This window comes from Oryx dammah, unplaced genomic scaffold (genome assembly GCF_014754425.2).
Source record: "Oryx dammah isolate SB20612 unplaced genomic scaffold, SCBI_Odam_1.1 HiC_scaffold_12, whole genome shotgun sequence".
NCBI lineage: Eukaryota > Metazoa > Chordata > Mammalia > Artiodactyla > Bovidae > Oryx > Oryx dammah.
The window spans coordinates 34,463,384-34,478,617 of NW_024070196.1; the positions used below are offsets into that span (position 1 = coordinate 34,463,384).

Here is a 15,234-nt window from a genome sequence, read left to right on the forward strand (position 1 = left end):
CAGTCATCTGCTGAGGGGTGGGGCTGTGCTCCCTTCCTGTTAGTTGTTTGGCATGAGGCTTCCCTGGTGGCTCAGAGGTTAAAGCGTCTGCCTCTAATGCGGGAGACCTGGGTTTGATCCCTGGGTTGGGAAGATCCCCTGGAGAAGGAAATGGCAACCCATTCCAGGATTCTTGCCTGGAGAATCCCATGGATGGAGGAGCCTCGTGGGCTACAGTCCATGGGGTTGCAAAGAGTCAGACACGACTGAGCAACTTAACTTCACTTTAACTTCAACCCAGTCCTAGAGTCTACAGACTCTATTGTAGGGCTATTGGCGACCTCCTAGAGAACTCATGAATCTCCCAGGACTGCTGTTGCCAGTGCCCCTGTCCCCATAGTGCACCACTGCTGACCCATGCCTCTGGAGGAGACCCTCAAACACTCATAGTAAGGTCTGGCTCAGTCTCCTTTTAGGTCACTGCTCCTTTTCTCTGTGTCCTGGTGTGGACAAGATTTTGTTTGTACCTTCCAAGAGTCTATATCCCCTAATCTGGTGGAATTTCTATAATCAAATCTCACTGGCCTTCAAAGTCAGATTCCCTGGAGATTCCCAGTCCCTTGGCCAGATCCCCAGGCTAGGAAGCTGGATGTGGGGACTAGAACCTTCACACCCAGAACTTCTTTGATACTATTGTTCTCGAGTTTGTGGTCCCCCATGTAGCATGTATAGAATTTGATTTTATTGTAATTGTGTCCCTCATACTGTTCCGTTGTGGCTTCTCTTTTGTCCTTGATGTGAGGTATCTTTTTTGGTGGGTTCCATTGTCTTATCAATGGTGGTTCTACAGCTAGGTGCAATTTTGCTGCTCTGGCAGAAGATGAACACATGTCCTTCTTGAAACAATTAATTTTGCTTTTATTTCTTTAGCCTTGGGATGCTTACTTAAGAAAATATTGCTAAGGTTTATGTCAGAGAATGTTTTCCCTGTGTTATTTCTGAGGAGTTTTATGAAACTCCTCTTACTTTTTTTATTTTCATAAAAATCTTATGTTTATTTTCATGTATGGTGTGCGGGTATGTTCTAACATCACTAATCTACGTGCTTTCCAGCTTTCCCAACACTACTTACTAAAGACACTGTCTTTTCTACATCGTGTATTCTTTCTACTTTTGTCAAAGATTAATCTGCCATTTCTGAACTCGATATTCTGTTACACTGATCAGTAATTCTGATTTTGTGCCACTACTGTGCTGTTTTGATTACTGTAGCTTTGTACTGTTGTCTAAAGTCTGAAAGGGATATGCCTTCAACTTTGTTCTTTTTCCTCAGGATTGCTTTGGCAATTCTAGGTCTTCTGTGGTTCCATATAAATGTGAGGATTATTCTATTTCTGAGAAGAATATCATGGGTGATTTGATAGGGATCATGTTAAATGTTAGATTGCTTTTGGTATTGTGGCCTTTTGAACTGTATTAATTCTTCCAATCCAAGAGCATGGGTTATCTTTCCATTTCCCTGGTTATCTTCAATTTCGTTTATAAGTTTTATAATTCTCAGAGTTTAAATCTTTCACCTCCTTGGTTAGGTTTATTTCTAGGGTTTGGTTGTTGTTTTTTTTTTAACTGTTATTTTAAATGAGATAGTACATTTGCTTTCTGACATTCCATTTTTATTTTAAAGAAATACAACCAATTTCTATATACTGATGTTGTATCCCGCTACCTTGCTGAATTCATTTATCAGTGCTAATAGGTTTTTTTGTTCAGTTTCTCAAGAGAAAGAATATTTCTCTTAATTTAATTGAAGTATATTTGACTCATAATACTCTGTTAATTTCCAGGCTGAATTATATGTTATTTTTTTTTTTACTATTCTTTTACATTCTGATTTATTATAGGATATTGAACATAGTTCTCTGTGCCACACAGTAGAACCTTGCTGCTTATCCATTCCCAGTATTAAAGCCTACATCTGCTACCCCCAACCTCCCACTCCATCCCTTCCCTGTCCCTCTCACAGCCACCGTCTGTTCTGTATCTGTGATTCTGTTTCACAGATAGATTCATTTCTATATTTTGGAATCCAGATATAAGTGATGCTATGTGTTATTTTTCTTTCTCTTGCTTCACATAGTATGATAATCTCTAGTTGCATCCATGTTGTTGCAGATGGCATTATTTCATTCTTGTTTATGGCTGAGTAGTAGTCTGTTGTGTATATGTACCACATTTTTATCCATGCATCTGTGGATGACTATTTGGATTGCTGCCATGACTTTGCTATGTGACATAGGGGTGCGTGTGTGTATCTTTTTGGGTGAGAGTTTTGTCTGGGTATATGGGATTGTTGGATCATATGGTAATCTGTTTTTAATTTTCTGAGGAACCTCCATCCTGTTTTCCATACTGGCTGTACCAATTTATATTCCCAGCCAGAGTTTAGGAAGGTTCCCTTTTCTTTACATCTCATCCAGCATTTGTTATTAAAATTTGGAGAGTTTTTAATGGTGACTATTGTAAATTTGATTTACATTTCTCTGATGGATAGCAATGTTGAGCATCTTTGCCTGTGACTTTTGGCCATTTTGTATTTCTTATTTGGAGAAATATCTGTTTAGGTCTTCTGTCCATTTTTCAACTGGATTTTTGTTTTTCTGTTGTTGAGTTGTATGAGCTGTTTTTATATTTTGGAAATTAAGCCCTTGTCAGTCACATAATTTTTAAATGTTTTCTCCCATTCTGTAGTTTGTCTTTTTGTTTATGTTTTCCTTTGCTGTGTAAATATTTGTTTCATTAGGTCCTATTTGTTTATTTTTGTTATTCTATTCCCTCAGGAGACTGACTCAAGAAAACATTGGCATGATTTATGTCAGAGAATGTTTTCCCTGTGATCTCTTCTAGTTTTATGCTGTCATTTCTTATATTTAAATCTTTAAGCCATTTTGCATTTATGTTTGTGTATGGTGAAAGGGTGTGTCTAACTTCATTATTTTTTATGTGTTGTTGTCCAACTTTTCCAATATTACTTGCTGAAGAGACTCCCCCCCCCACCCCCATCGTATATTCTTTTCTCCTTCACTGAAGATTGACTGTTGTTGTGTGGGTTTATTCCTGGGTGCTTTGTTCTGTTGCATTGATCTGTCTGTTTTTATGCCAATAGCATGCTGTTTTGATCACTGAAACTTTGTAATATTATCTGAAGTCTGGGAGGGTTATGCCCCCTGCTTTGTTCTTTTTTCCTAAGGCTTGCTTTGGCAATTCTGGGTCTTTTATGAATCCTAATTAAATTTTTGGTTTATTCTAGTTCTGTGAAAAATGTCATATGTAATTTAACAAGGATTACATTGAATCTGTAGATTGCTTTGGGTAGTGTGGGCATTTTACCAATATGAATACTTCTGATCGAAGTGCATGGAATATCTTTCCATTTCTTTAAATCATCTTCACTTTCCTTTATTAATGTCTTAAACTTCCACCTCCTCGGTTAGCTATATTCCTAAGTACTTTATTTTGGGGATGCGATTTTGAAAAGTTTTTTTTTTACATTCCCTTTATGATATTTTATTGTTAGTTTAAAGAAATGCAGCCAGATTCTGTTAATCTTGTATCCTGCTACCTTGCTGAATTCATTTCTCAGCTCTGGTAGTTTTTTGAGTGGCGTCTCTAGGGCTTTCTGTATACAGTAAGTTCCCTACATATGAACCTTCAAGTTACATATGTTCAAAGATGCAAATGAGCTTTACATCAATGTCAAGCATGAGTGAAACTGCAGCTTGGCCATCTGTCTCTTATTTCTGACAGTCCTTCAGCTCTATCAACTCCCACCTCCTCTCACTCCTCCAGTCAGTAAGTCTTGCCTGTTCACTGGATGCCAGCCCGTGTATGTCAGCTGTTGAACTGTACTACTATCCTTTTCATTGGTAGTACACTGTAAGATAAAAAATGTTTTATTTTTGTGTTCATTTTTTATGTATTATTTGCATGACAAGAATTATAAACCTTATGATACTATACAGCTGATTGTATTAGTTGAGTACCTACACTGATTTTGTTGACTTATGAAAAATTGGACTTACAGATGTGCTCTCAGAATAGAACTCAAACTCTTTCATATGTAGGGGACTTGATGTATAGAATCATATCAACTACATATAATAAGAGAAATACCTCTTCCCTTCCAATTTGGATACCTTTTCTTTTTCTGATTGCTGTGGCTATGACTTCCAATACTCTGTTTAATAGAAGAGATGATAGTGGTCAGCCTTCTTTTTTAAAACAAGTTTCTATTTTTATTCTAGTATAGTTAATTTACAATGTTGTATTCATTTCAGGTGTACAACTGAGTCCATTAAACATATATGTATATCCATTCTTTCTTAGGTTCTTTTCCCATATAAGTGGTTACAGAATACTGAGTAGTATGTTGTGCTATAAGGCAGATCCCTGCTGATTATCTGTTTTATATATAGCACTATGTACACATTAATCTCAAACTCCTCAAATGTATCCCTTCCCTTCACATTTACCCCCTACCTTGGCAATTAGAAGTCTACTGTGGGTCTGTGGGTCTGTTTCTGTTTTGCTGATAAGTTTATTTGTATCATTGCTTCTACATATAAATGACATCATATTTGTTTTTCTCTATTTGACTTACTTCACTTGGTGTAATTATCCATGAGTCCATCTGTGTTTTTTGGCATTGTTTCATTTTTTCTTTTATGGCTGAGTAATAAGGTTCGTGACATTGTACAGGAGACAGGGATCAAGACCATCTCCATGGAAAAGAAATGCAAAAAAGTAAAATGACTGTCTGGGGAGGCCTTACAAATAGCTGTGAAAAGAAGAGAGAACGAAAAGCAAAGGAGAAAAGGAAAGATATAAGCATCTGAATGCAGAGTTCCAAAGAATAGCAAGAAGAGATAAGAAGACCTTCTTCAGCAATCAATGCAAAGAAATAGAGGAAACCAACAGAATGGGAAAGACTAGAGATCTCTTCAAGAAAATTAGAGATACCAAGGGAATTTTTCATGCAAAGATGGGCTCAATAAAGGACAGAAATGGTATGGACCTAACAGAAGCAGAAGATATTAAGAAGAGGTGGCAAGAACACACAGAACTGTACAAAAAAGATCTTCACAACGCAGATAATCACAATGGTGTGATCACTCATCTAGAGCCAGACATCCTGGAATGTGAAGTCAAGTGGGCCTTAGAAAGCATCACTACGAACAAAGCTAGTGGAGGTGATGGAATTCCAGTTGAGCTATTTCAAATCCTAAATGATGATGCTGTGAAAGTGCTGCACTCAATATGCCAGCAAATTTGGAAAACTCAGCAGTGGCCACAGGACTGGAAAAGGTCAGTTTTCATTCCAGTCCCAAAGAAAGGCAATGCCAAAGAATATTCAAACTACTGCACAATTGCACTCATCTCTCATGCTAGTAAAGTAATGCTCAAAATTCTCCAAGCCAGGCTTCAGCAATATGTGAACCGTGAACTTCCAGATGTTCAAGCTGGTTTTAGAAAAGCCAGAGGAACCAGAGATCAAATTGCCAACATCTGCTGGATCATGGAAAAAGCAAGAGAGTTCCAGAAAAACATCTATTTCTTCTTTATTGACTATGCCAAAGCCTTTGACTGTGTGTATCACAGTAAACTGTGGAAAATTCTGAAAGAGATGGGATTACCAGACCACCTGACCTACCTCTTGAGAAACCTGTATATAGGTCAGGAAGCAACAGTTAGAACTGGACATGGAAGAACAGACTGGTTCCAAATAGGAAAAGGAGTCTGTCAAGGCTGTATATTGTCACCCTGCTTATTTAACTTCTATGCAGAGTACATCATGAGAAACGCTGGACTGGAAGAAGCACAAGCTGAATCAAGATTGCCAGGAGAAATATCAATAACCTCAGATATGCAGATGACACCACCCTTATGGCAGAAAGTGAAGAGGAACTAACTAAAAAGCCTCTTGATGAAAGTGAAAGAGGAGAGTGAAAAAGTTGGCTTAAAGCTCAACATTCAGAAAACGAAGATCATGGCATCTGGTCCCGTCACTTCATAGCAAATAGATGCGGAAACAGTGTCAGACTTTATTTTTGTGGGCTCCAAAATCACTGCAGATGGTGACTGCAGCCATGAAATTAAAAGACACTCCTTGGAAGAAAAGTTGTGACCAACCTAGATAGCATATTCAAAAGCAGAGACATTACTTTGCTGACTAAGGTCCATCTAGTCAAGGCTATGGTTCTTCCTGTGGTCATGTATGTATGTGAGAGTTGGACTGTGAAGAAGGCTGAGCACCAAAGAATTGATGCTTTTGAACTGTGGTGTTGGAGAAGACTCTTGAGAGTCCCTTGGACTGCAAGGAGATCCAACCAGTCCATTCTGAAGGAGATCAGCCCTGGGATTTCTTTGGAAGGAAAGATGCTAAAGCTGAAATTCCAGTACTTTGGCCACCTCATGTGAAGAGTTGACTCATTGGAAAAGACTCTGCTCTGGGTTTTTCATTGTTTTCAGTCACTTAGTCATGTCAAACTCTTTGAGTCCCCATGGACTGCAGCACACCAGGCTTCCCTGTCCTTCACCATCTCCTGGATCTTGCTCAGACTCATGTCCATCGAGGCAGTGGTGCCATCCAACCATCTCATCCTCTGGAGAAAGGAGTTTGACAGGGGTTTGTCATAAATGGCCTTTATTATGTTGCAGTAAGTTCCCTAGCTCCATGCCCACTTTCTGGAGTGTTTCTTATTATAAATGGATGTTGAATTTGATCAAAAGTGTTTTCTGCATCTCCTAAGATGATGCTTATTTTTCAATCTGTTAATATGGTGTGTCACACTGATTGACCTGCACATATTGAACAATCTTTGCATCTCTGGAGTAAATCTCTCTTGATCCTGGTGTATAATCCTTTTAATCCACTGCTGGATTCGGTTTGCTAGTATTTTGTTGAGGATTTTTGTGTCTTTTCATTAGTGCTATTGGCCTGTAAAAGTTTTTTTGTGGTATCTTTGTCTGGTTTTGGTATCAGGGTGATGATGGCTGTGTAGAATGAGCTTGGGATTATTATTTACTCTGCATTTTTGAGAAGAGTTTGAGAATAAGTATTAACTATTCTCTAGGTGTTTGATAGAATTCACCTGTGAAGCCATCTGATCCTGAACTTTTGTTTGTTGGTAGATTTTTAATCATAATTTTAATTTCAGTCCTTGTGATTGGTCTGTTTATATTTTTCATTTCATCCTGGTTCAGTCTTGGACAGTTATACTTTTCTAAGAATTTGTCCATTTCTTCTAGGTTGTCCATTTTATTGGCGTATAGTTGCTTGTAGTAGCCTCTTATGATCCTTTGTATTTCTGTGATGTCCATTGTAACTTCTGCTTTTTATTTCTAATTGTATTGATTAGAGACCTTTCCCTTTCTTGATGTGTCTGGCTAAAGGTTTCGTCAGTTTATTTTCTCAGAGAACCAGATTTTAGTTTCATTAATGTTTGCTGTTTTTTCTTTGTCTCTGTTTCACTTATTTCTGCTCTGATCCGTATTTTTTCTTTCCTTCTACTAACTTGGCTTTGTTTGTTCTTTCTCTAGTTAAGTGTAAGGTTGTTTATTTGAGATTTTTCTTGTTTCCTGAGGTAAGATTGTATTGCTGTAAACTTGCCTCTTAGAACTGCTTTCGTTGTGTCCCATAGGTTATGGATTGCCTTGTTTTCATAGCCATTTGTCTCTACTTTTTTTATCCTCCATTTCCTCTTTGATTTCTTCAGTGATCCTTGGTTATTTGGTGGCATGCTTTTTAGCCTCCATATATTGGTGTTTTTTACAGTTTTTTTTTTTTCCCTGTAGTTGATTCCCAATCTCATAGTGTTGTGATCAGGAAAGATGCTTGGTATGACTTCAGTTTTCTTAAATTTACCAGGGCTTTATTTGTGGCCCAGCATGTCATCTATCCTGGAGAATGTTTCATGTGCTCTCGAGAATAAAATGTATTCTGCTTCTTTCATATGGAATGTCCTGAACATATCAGTCAAGTCTATATGGTCTAATGTGTCATTTAAGGCTTGTGTTTCCTTGCTAATTTTCTGCCTGATGATCTGTCCATTGGCTGTTAGTGGGGTATTAATTTTCCCCACTATTAATTGTGTTACCGTTGATTTCCCCTTTTATGGCGGTTAGCATTTGCCTTATATATTGAGATGCTACTATGTTGGGTACATACATATTTACAACTGTGTATCTTCTTGGGTTGAACCCTTGATCATTATGTAATGCCTTTCCTTGACTCGTAGTTTTTGATAACCTTTTGCTAAAGGTATGAACAAGTAAAGAACTTATCTCATTAGGCAAGTTCACATTAATAAGAATGCCTAGAAAATGATTGATTCTTCACAGCAGGACCTACTGGCTGCTGTTAGGTCTCTCTTTAGTCTCCAGTTTATTATTTCTGTACTTTATGGAATGTGCCCCCGAGACTGGAAATGAATCTCTTACTAGTATCATTATAGAAAGTTATGGCAGAGTTTTATCAAACCCTCCTACATAAGTGAGAACATTATCAAACTGGGCAACCAGTCTGAAAGGCCAAATGTCCCAATTAAAAGAACAATTACAGGAAATGAGTGAGAAGATGTTATTGTTAGAGTATATTATAGGGGCTAATAGCAAAGGCTGTCAAGGCAATAAAGAACAAGTACCTAGGATATTTTGGAGTCTCTTCATTCTCAAATTGACAAAGCTCAAGTTAGCATAGGAGCCAGACTACCTTATGGAGTCGTTCCCTTTGAATGTTTTACTGCAATGAAAGTATTGCAGTTGGTAATGAATCTTACTCACTATCCTAAGGAAAAGCCCGTTAGAAAAGAGAAGTAGGGGTGGAAGGTGGGAGGGAGGCTCTAGAGGGAGGGGACATACCTATACTATGGCTGATTCATGTTGAAATATGGCAGAAAGAAACACAATATTATAAAGCAATTATCCTCCAGTTAAAAATAAATAAATTTTAAAAAGAAAGATAAGTGAGATCCACCCAGTCCATTCTAAAGGATATCAGTCCTGGGTGTTCTTTGGAAGGAATGATGCTAAAGCTGAAACTCTAGTACTTTGGCCACCTCATGCAAAGAGTTGACTCATTGGAAAAGACTCTAATACTGAGAGGGATTTGGGGAGGAGAAGGGGACGACAGAGGATGAGATGGCTGGATGGCATCACCGACTCGATGGACATGAGTTTGAGTGAACTCCGGGAGCTGGTGATGGACAGGGAGGCCTGGCGTGCTGCAATTCATGGGGTCGCAAAGAGTTGGACACGACTGAGCGACTGAACTAAACTGAAGTGAGATGAATTGGTAGTAATTACTGAAGCTTGCTTAGAGGACATTAATCATGAAGATGAAAATGATGAATAGGAAGATGAGGATGGTCCTCTTGGAGAGAAACTAATATTTAATGAAAATGACATCATAGAAGGGTATTATTACACTTAGAGATATGGGCACACATTATGAACTCTTTTTTTGAAGAAAACAGATCTTACAGTGTATAGACACGTGATCGATCCTTTTCCCACCCTTTTCGACCTCTCATGAAAGTGAAGAATCAGATGATTGACCACTAGATCCACGATTAATATTATTTTGCCACTTGCTAAAAGAACTCAAGTATTGGCACAGTTTATGCAGAACTTCAGGGATATATATATGCATCAGGACTAGAGAATTCATCTCACAGTGATGTATTTTGTAAAGAAGGACTAATCTAGAGTCTGTTCTAGCCTAAAATCTGTAGCAGATGAGTCTAATTTTCATAATTACATCTTTTTGGTCTCATTGAATGAAGAGTTTAATCATAGATAAGGACTAAATGTAGGTGTTGAGAAATAGGGAAAGGTCTTCATGTTTTTTGTGATGTTGATACATATTTATCAGCTGAATACCTTAACAGCTGCAGTTAAATGCTGAACCAAGTAAGAAGGGTGTTTGACCCTGTGGTGTTGTCTTTACAACCCTGCCATCATTTGTGCCAGTCAGGATGTCTGCCACTTGTGGAGCAGCAACTGGTTCATGAAGAGGGGTCTGGCTTTTGGCAAGCTCTTTGGCTTTGGAATGACTTTCAGTATCGATCCGCCTAACTGTTGGTGGATTTGACATGGAAGTAGAAGGTGGGGGTGGATAAGATGTTCATCTTCATTGAAAATACTTTCATGATGACCTGACTGTGATGCAGACGCCCATTCCTGGTCATTTGCACTCTGTCGTGAAAAACGCTGTGCTGATAAGTTAACCTTTGAACACCACCACATATGCATCCAGTCCAAAGCCATGAAGGAGGCCTCACTCTCACATCTGGGAATGCTGGTCTTGGGAGGAGAGAGAGAACCATCTTCACAAACAGGCATATAGGACAAAAAGTGAAACTGTTGGTTAACATAATCACTGGCACATTAGTTTGAACCACAAACCAGCCGTATTTATTTAGCCTTAATTATAATTTCAGATGCAGTACTTCTTTCAGGCCTTATTTTACTTTAGCAGTTTAACTTGGTACGTTCAGTGGAGGAAAAGTCAAGTGTTGTGATGCAGAGCTTCTGCTTTGTAAGACAACTGCACTATGGAACCACTGACAGATCAAAATTTGACATTTGTTCCAAAAGTAGTTTTGAATTAATGTCTATTCGACTTCATGTTCTGATGTTAACCCTGCTTGTGTTGTAATGGTGGGTCAGGAGCAGCCTGGTCTTGCAGAGAAAACTGGAGTGTTATAGATGATTTTGTGGGCAAGGGTTCTTCACCTGCCCACCACTGAGTCAGCCTGCTTGGTTTTTAATTGAAGATCTTTCGTCAGTAGCTTTAGGGATCCTTTCTCACTGAAGCAGAGGATAGTTAAATGATATATCTGAAATCTCCAACCAGTTATGTTGTTTAGCTCCCTAAATGCCTAGTTTTAAACAGATGAGTAAGAGTTGAAAATACTTAGGTTATAATCTATGACTTGACTAAAAACATAACATGGTACTGCTTTATTGTCATGTTCAGGATTAGGAGTCAAAGTTGTTATAGACTGTTTTGAACGAACAGAAATAGACGTAGAAACATCTATAACGGAGCAGTTAAATTATATTAAAGTGCAGGACACTGGGAACATCTGGGATGTCTGAGAACATCAGTTAACCTGAGCCAGGGTGCACTCGGTCCTCCTCATAGCACAGTGTTATGTGGTTTTTGCTTTGTATTATCTCAGCCTGGATCCATATGTATTTTTTATCCTTTTCTTTTAATATGTGAATTTTGCTCCATCTGTATTTGCATTATTTTAATAGTTTGAGTTCTGAGGGAGTTTCACTCAAGGGAGAAAACAATTTAATGAGGTATACCATAACATTACAATGGTTGAGAAAAGAGGAAGAGAAGAAGTTTATCTAAATGGAAATCTGAATTACAGAATATTTTAAAGAAATATATTACTTGCAGATGGAATGATGCTTTAATTGAGGTGTAAATTATGGTAATGAGACAAGGTGAATAAGAAATTATATTCAGCATTATATTATGTTGTTTATCACACAGGGATCTTTTACCATAGGGTAAATTGCTAGATCTAGAGACTAGAGATAGGGTGAAAGGCATATAGAGGGGCTATTTATCCAAAATCATGCAGATAATGTAGTAGTGGAACCAGTCTAGTCAGTGCAATTTCAGAATCTGTAACTGTTAAAAAAAAAATTAGTCAAAACCTAAATTAACTCATTTTCTTGAAAGTAATAAGACCCGATGGACGTGAGTCTGAGTGAACTCCGGGAGTTGGTGATGGACAGGGAGGCCTGGCGTGCTGCAGTTCATGGGGTCGCAAAGAGTTGGACATGACTGAGCGACTGGACTGAACTGAACTGAAGAAGACCCGATTCTCTTCATACTCAATTTCAAACACTGAGTTACAGGTTTCAAAGACATACAGCTATTTCCCTATTCTCCATGAAATTATGAGGGACACCAGATGTTCTTTAACTTATCCTCTTCTAACCTACAAAAGAAGAGTTCCTGTAGTCATTATTTTATCATTCAAGTCTTAAAACCCTTAGACCAAAGAGGCTTATATATAATTGAGTACCTAAGGTCAGAGAACTTATTTAGGATTTTGTTCAGTTAAATTGGCTTATACTAAAGTATTGTAACTCTCTGCAGTATGGCAGATGAATGATATGCCCAAACATTATTGACAGATTCCATATATATATATATATATATATATATGCTATACAAGGATATACAAGTAACATAAATTGGTTCATTTCTTTTGCTAAGTTTGAAAAAAAATCTATACTTTGGTATATAAAAAATACTTCTAAAGAGATATTATAAAAGGTTTTACTATCTTTTAAGTGTATTCCTTTAATTGTCTTTTCCTTGGATTTAAAGAACCAGCAGTATCACCAAAATTTATTTATTCTTTTCTAGGCTCAGGTGACATAAGAAGTTGTACAAACAAAATTGGGTCAAGAGAACTGGGTTCAAAGAAACAACTCTGGGCATATCTATGAGCCTCTGGGGACCTAATTTGCACCATTTATGAAACTGAGTTAGATTTGGTGATCACAAATTAAATACCCCAGTACTGTAATGCTCCCTATACCCTTATGTACATGTATAGTAGTGTACCAGATGTAATTTGGTTTTGAAAAGAAAAGGGTACACTTTTAAGATATTAAAATAACAATTTTGGAAATGACTTTGTCAAATAAAATTTCATTAAGGACTTTAACAGAGGATGAAAGACAGCCAGGCTAACATGATGTCTCCACTTTAAGCAGTTTTTCAGATTTGGTAGATCAACCAAGTAAGAATCTATTTATATAATTACTCATTTATTAAAACATGGAAATTCATAGAAAACAAACCTAAGTCTAAAAATATTAAAAATTGGGTTGCAGTCTGAAAAAAAGAAAAGGGCTTCCCCAGCACTTAGGGCTGATCTGTCTTACTCCAAACCTAGACAGCATGATGTTTTGGGGGGGGTGTTTTTTTTTCCCCTTATAAGATCTGTCAAGACATGATTTAACAGGTTCAGTTTGGAGAAATCAAACTTCCAGAGCAATCTGTATTACAGCAATTGAAAAGGAAAGAATTGAGTTGAGCTACATTTTTAAAACAGGACTGTGGTCAAAAGTATGTATAAATTTGTGTAAACTCCACTATAAATGACAAAAAAAACTCTGATTCTTAGTTAATCATGACTGCAATCAGTTCTTCTCTAGTTTTGCTCATCTTATTTTCAAAGAAATAATTGCTAGTGTTTTCCAAAGTAGTCAAGAAACAAAGGGAGACCCAAGGCTTAATGACTAAACAAAAATTCCAAGAGACCTATCCAAAGTGGCATTGTTTTAGCCATTCTTCATCCTGTAACATTTACTTATAAAGATCCAAGTGGAGAGTTTTCCATCTTCTGCCTCAAGATTCTTTGGGGTATCACTTGCCTTTAGGATCGACTGAAGGTCATACCTTTAAGCTGGGGGGACTTTTGAGTAAATAACTCTGCATAAGTTCCTAAATGGTCTATTTGGTGTCTCTTGGAACCATATCTGAAGAAGACTAAAAACCCAGGTAAAGTGGTAGCACCAGCTCTGCTATGGCTTCCAGCCTCCTAAAAATTCATAACTAACCATTTGCTAACACTTGATGTTCCCCAAGTCACCTGTTCCTCTGTTATAGTACACATTCCTGATCCCTGATGATGAGTTTTTCAGGCTAAAAAAAAAATTACTTTAATTCCATCATGTTTTGCTATTTAATAGAAATAAAATCACAAAATGATGATCACTGTGATGACATAAAATACTTCCACAAAAATTTTCCTATGTTATTATCTCCATTTTTCAGAAAAACTTTGAATAACTTTTTCATCATTACACAACTGAATGAGAATTTAAGCCTAGAGAGGAATCTGTTCATTAAAATAAAGCAAATGAAAACATAAAATGAATTAATACCTGAATTTGAGGGAGTCAGTAGTTATATGGCAATGCCTATATATTAGGATCAAGACTTCACTTGAATGGGGTTTGTTTTTAGGGAGATAGTTTTTTTTTTTTTTTTTTCTTTTTTAATATATAGTTCAGATGCCATTGTCTGTTGCTGAGATTAACAATTTCATTCCATTCTGGTACCAGCAGTGATACTTAAGTAGTACAAAAAGAGAGGTTAGAACAAAAGTGTAAAGAAAAAGGTATTATGGAGAAAAGGAAGATGATTAAGTGAAGGAGCTAGAGTAACTTTAGAAGGTATGGCAGCTTCTGATAAAGTATATGTATACAGTTTCTCACCAGGTACTAAAGGTTCATTTCCTTCCTGGCTGGAAGTTCCCCTAGAAGGGATTTATGGCAGCTTCATTCTCAGAATGCTTTCCCTTTAATCTGATAAAGGGAATCTCAGAAAAGGCTTCTTTCTACATCTTGTTTTATCTTAGATGTCTGTGGTTTTAAGGTCATCTTTATGCCATTCTAATAGGTTGTGCATCCCTTCATTTGGGACTGCCCATAGCTAATGAAATCTCTTAATAAGAAATGTTGTTCAACTCCTGCTGTTGTCTCTGAACTCGGAGGACATGGGGCCCAGACCTCTGTTAATGAAGCATCAGCTTTCTGATACCTTTGGAGAGAGGGCACAATGAAACTTAGGTAGGAAATGCTAGAAAACTACAAAGTGGATGGGACTGTTGCTATGGGAAGGACTTGCCACTGCCAGAATGAAGCAACATGCTGAAGCAGTACAAGACCTACAGGCACATGGAAAAGGCACAGGAAGCAGACAGGAGGAGCTTTCTTCCTCCTTTCTTCCTCCCCTAGCCCCACAGTCTGTCGGTAGAGGCTTAAGGAAGTCAGTTGGCAAAACAAACTAGTTAGTGAAGTCCCAGCTCCAGCATCACTAGGCAGAGCATGGAGAGTGAATTTGAAACTGAGGGACAGTAATAGCATCAACTTCTTGGAAACCACACGTGCTCACACCTCTGCTCCACCCCCAGGCCTGATTTCAAACTCTCAACAATTGATGTGTTAACAAGCCCTCTGGGTGATTTAGGTGCATGGTCAAGTTTGAGAACCACCGAACTAGAACATTGGGCATCCAGATTCTTCATTTGCTGATTTTCAGTCTTGCCAAGGACTGGTTCTTCAAGAATAAGAAAGTACTGCTTCTCAAAATCTAATCATGATTCCTCTTATGCCTCTAGGCAGTTGGGATTGGCAAAAGTTAGAAACAAATTC

General features: G+C 37.7%; 1 protein-coding gene and 1 pseudogene across 5 annotated transcripts in view; both read left to right on the forward strand.

Moving 5' to 3' along the window:
- Nucleotides 1–15,234, forward strand: part of NUDT6 (nudix hydrolase 6) — a 73,552-nt gene that overhangs the window by 30,282 nt on the left and 28,036 nt on the right. Inside the window, exon 1 of one of the 5 annotated variants that reach the window (XM_040250551.1) lies at nucleotides 2,110–2,115. The exons of the other annotated variants lie outside the window; for them this stretch is intronic. The gene's annotated coding sequence lies outside the window, so the exon portion shown is untranslated. Of the gene's footprint in view, nucleotides 1–2,109; nucleotides 2,116–15,234 lie in introns of those variants that run through there. 5 annotated transcript variants of the gene reach the window in all.
- LOC120870979 lies at nucleotides 8,029–10,406 on the forward strand (annotated as a pseudogene).